Here is a 5,065-nt window from a genome sequence, read left to right as displayed (position 1 = left end):
ACGGGGGCGTACGTGTCTTTTGGTGTATTTGTCTGTCTGGTATATTGTTTGTCGGGGGTCGCAATTTTAAAGAAATGTATTCTAAAGTAATGCAAATAACTGATAAATAAGTAAAAGTGGGACTTACCTGGGCATAACCCCGGCACAGGTGCCTGTAACAAAGATGCCGTCGGCCTCTATGCTTAAGCCGGGGATTAGGTCGGTGATTAAGAGGAAAGAAAGGGATTCTTTCCAGGTAGCCTTAATAAAGGCAGATAGAATTTGCTCCTTGTACTACACTTTCACAAAACACGTGTGCTCTGCTCGGCTGCCCGCTCGGAACTGGATTACCGGGGAGACTTGTTTGGTATTGTCTGTGTATTTGTGTGTTTTGTGAGGTGTTTTTTGTGGTGGGTTTAGGTGTCGGGGGGCGCGTGTTTGGTGTTTGTGGTCGTGTTTTGCTTGTTTGGTCTGATTTTTTGTCTGGGGGCTTCGTCCTCGCTAGAGGATTTCGCCGTGTTTTTTACGTTTCTCTGTGCGTGTGTGTGTGGGGGCGTGTGCGTGTGTGTGTGGGGGGCGTGTGCGTGCGTGTGCGGGGTGTATTGTCTGTCATTTGTTTGTTGATGAGTTTGTCGAGTTTTTGGTGTAATTTTGTGGTGTTTTCGTCCGAACGTTTAATTGTTTTTTTTGCGAATCGAGTCGCGCGGGGATGCCCCCTAACGGGGGCGTAAGTATCTTTTGGTGTAATATGTCTGTCTGGTATGTTGTTTGTGGGGGTCGCAATTTTGAAAAATAATATTCAGTAACAGTACAGTAAAAGTAAAGTAAAAGAGGGACTTACCTGCTGGGCATAATCCCTGCTCAGGTACCTGTAACAAGATGCCGACAGCCTCTCTACTTAAGCCGGGGATTACATCGGTGATTAAGGAAAGAAAGGAATTCTTTCCTGGTAGCCTTAACAAGGGCAGGTAGATTTGTCTTGCGCCTTGCACTATCACTAAATTTGGTGAATATTTTAGAGCACAGACTTCTAATTTTAGAGTAACGACAAAAATATTTTTTGACAGACTGCAACACATTTGACCAACAAATAAAATAAATTTGAACGGCTAGGTGTTCGTGCGTTGTCTGACGAACGATTTGTACATAATATAACCAGAAGCATTGTGTGTCAATTGTTTGTTTTACTCATGCGTGTACGGACGTTTTCGTCAGAACACGCAACCACTATAACTGTATTATATGTTTTGTAACTATAACCGCAGTTTTGGGTATTGCTTTAGCCGTGATCACGGTTATCCGTATCCGTGATACGTATATGTGAAATTTGTTCTATTCACATTTTCAAGTTTAAACGGCTTTAAATGAATCTGGAATTTTTTTACCGAAAAACTGACGTTCGTAAGAAGGATTTTCATTTAGATTTTATAAAAAAAAATAAAAATATTAGTTCGGCTTGTGGACTTCCACGAACATTAACGTACACTGTACATGTATGTTCCAAAGAAGTTTTGTTGTTACGACAGCCTCGCGTGACGTTCCCAAAATTGTTAAATCCCTCCTTATTCCACATGCCCGACTATACACACCAATTAAACACGACATACAGAATTTTTTTTTAAGTAAACACTTCCACACAACCACTTATACTCCGAATACCATTCATTCTGAAACTTCCGAACGTACACATTATCTTTTGACTTCCCCTTTTTTCCATATCGAGAGAATAAGGCACAGGTCTCTCGCAATTTAAAAAATTCTTTTTTGTCCTCAATTTTCCATCTGAAAAATGGCGTTTCCAATAAAATACATACTGGATCATACATAAGATTTATACATTTCTACAATTATTATACAAAACAAATACTAAGAACCGTTATAATCGTGCACTGGGCGACGCGTATCGTATAAACTGTTTAAAGTCAGACGATGGGCGATGACAATGCTGCTTGCTGCTTCAATATCCGCGTCACTCGTTGCCCTACGCCGTAGTTTACTCCCGTGTTGGCCGCCTCGTTGTCATGACAACCGCCGTAAACAACGCTTCGAAGAAAAGCGGAATACGTTGTATGGTACGAGATTGATGTTCGCGCTCAACGAAGCCAATATTTTTTTAGAAGGTGTTCACCGCGCAACTATTCCATTTATTTCTGCGTATTAAACAAACAAACACAATACATTTTCAATATAGAATTATACCTAAATTATAAAATTTATATAAAATTAAAAATAATTTTAAACTGCACAACCAAACGGAAGTTTTAGGTGGAGCGGTGCGTCACTTGCGTCACCTGCCGAGCCGCCACTGACGAATTCGCTCTAACGGATACGAGATACGGACAAAGTTGAAATTAATAATCAACTTTCATCTGTTGTGACCTTGACGAAGTGTCAAGTCGCTTTACTGATGCACAGTTGGGTATTGATGGTCACGTTTAATTTGTTAAATTGCGTAGATGTGCAAGAATGGAAATTTTGAAGTTTTTTGTGATTAAATTTTATATTATTAAAATAATTATTAGAAATAAATGCATATTTACAAGCTTTAAATAAGAAAAATGTACTAACCTTTTTTACTATAACAGAGAAAAATAGAACGATTATATTGGAAACGTTTTTATTTTAACACGGAGGCTTGTTTAAATTATTAAAAATGTATTCAAGTTAGTGAAATTTTCATAGGGACTTGGAACTAATATTTACATATTAGAACTCTCTATTTTCAATTTGACCTATTCGATTAATAATATTTTAGTTTGCAGGCTTTATAGAAAGAAAATTATTTTTATTGGCTACCTATACAAGAAAAGGGTGATTTGCTTTATAGTACTTCTTACACTGAACGTCCACGTAATATAAATGCTTAGAAGATATAAAGTGACTAACTAAGTAGGTATTCCTTGCTCATGCTGCAAATAGAACGAGCTACACGAAAAGAATAAATGCTAATAGTAATTGGACTTTTTGAGTAAAAAGCCCCATTGAGACAGCTACATGTATAATTATCAAAAATAATTTTACTGTTTGTAACTGTTTGTACTGTTTGTTTACTGTAAAATTGGTGAGTTTGAGAATTGAAAAGGTTGAATTATTTTAAAATGAAAATCAATAACTGTGTTGTACTAATTATTTGAGACAATTAGTGTATCTATGTTTACGTATTGCGTAGTATTACTAAAATAAATAAATAATATTTAAAAGGTTTAGAAAAATAGTATTTTTTTCAACTTGGTGCATTTTCCTTTCTCTTTCTATAACCAGTGGTACACAAGTGTTTTAAACATTTTCTTATGTCAAGATTCCATTTCTGTGGTAAGATATGCTGAAACATCAAAGCATGGGGACTAGAAAAGGAGCACGAGCACATCTGGGAAAATTGACAAAATTTGTCAATGTAATAGTAGAAATTACTTATAGTTTTTACCACTAGGGTCGCTAGTGTTCCTTGTACACTGACATATTTTCATTATTTATTGATTTATTTATCTAATTCAAAGTAGTCTACATTATTTATTTTAAAAATTTTAACATCACAAAAACGGCATGATTGATTGTTAATTCAAACTGCCTTTTTCTTATCTCCCCTCCACTATTTAGGTGCATATAGGACACTGGCGCCCTCTAATTTGTAATTTGGTAAGATATATAGAAAATGGAATAATAACATAGAATGAAATCTGATATACAACAACCTATACCATTTGCATACCTAACATTCCACTGTAACTTCGGCTTCCATATCGTAAGATGGTGCTATTTAGTTTTTGTGATTTCAAACGCNCTTTTTTCTTGGCGCAACGTTATATTTTCATTGTATATATTATTTTTGACCGATTTTTACTAATATCTAATCTACGTCAAGCAACAGCCATATCTGTAAGGTTTTGAGCTTAATTCTCTTGGACTACTATACGTGTCTCAATGTGTGGCTTGCCTTAATGAATGCTTTGCAAGCGCGTGAACGCCGCCTCGTGGCGCGCGATATTTTTGCCTTCAACATTTCAAATTCGGGTCGGTCTCTATCTCGAGAACCGCTCGATCAATAGATCTTTTCAGTAGTGAGGTCACATACGCCAAATAATAAACAACCCCATAGTGCACATTTCATGAAGAATTTCTCAATATTTTTATTAGATCCTTTGGCTTCCTTGTCAAATATTGCGATATTCTGGCAATATTAGAAATATTTAAGAAGTTTCAAACCCCAAGTAACAAACTAATAGAATTATAGAATTTATATATTTAAATTTATATAACAATATTGACTTTTATAGTAATTAGTAAATTATATCAATGTTACTGAGTATGCGCATTAAAGATAATTTCATGTAAGCGAAGTAGCCTAGCAACAGGATATCATTCAAGGAAAGTTTGGGGTTAAGAGTATCTACCTCTATAATAAATCACTTGAAGAGAAAAACACTCGATAAACACACTGACACAGTACAACACCAAGAAAAACAATAACAATGCTTAGTAGAACTAGAAAATGCCAAGATTAAACAAAACAAGAGAAAATACGCTAAATAACATATCAACAAGATCTCACCTGTGTATGAGGCTATTCTTTCCGAGCATGAGCATTGCTAATGTTAAATTTTTACTTTATTTAAATTTAGAAATATTCTTTTATATCGGTTTAAGCACATTAGTGTATCTATTTTGCGAAACAGGTGTTTAGTCCAAGCATTATAGAGAAATTATTACCTGGACAAAAAATATGACCGTATAGAAAATTAAATTTTAAATTAAGTTTCTTGTTCTTTAAACTCAATCCAAAATGGCGAACACGGTTTAAAAAAATCGCATAGTTGCAAAAAGCGGTTTTTCTAAAATAACTAAAAAATATAGCACCGATTGAAAAATTTTAAATGAAAAAGTTGTAGGTTTTAAAAAGATCTATCGACTGATTTTTTGTAAGTATCGATTGCTTTGTTACTTTTCGAGATAAGAATATCGAAGAAACCGTTAAAAATCTTCTCTTTATTTTACACCAAAATTAATTAATTATTGAAATAAAGAAGTAATTGTTAAAAAGCCAGGCAACAAGTATAACGCCAGTATCATTAATGAAGCAAAAAATTAA

This window comes from Anoplophora glabripennis, unplaced genomic scaffold (assembly GCF_000390285.2).
Source record: "Anoplophora glabripennis isolate ALB-LARVAE unplaced genomic scaffold, Agla_2.0 scaffold387, whole genome shotgun sequence".
NCBI lineage: Eukaryota > Metazoa > Arthropoda > Insecta > Coleoptera > Cerambycidae > Anoplophora > Anoplophora glabripennis.
Note: the sequence above shows the minus strand (reverse complement) of the source record.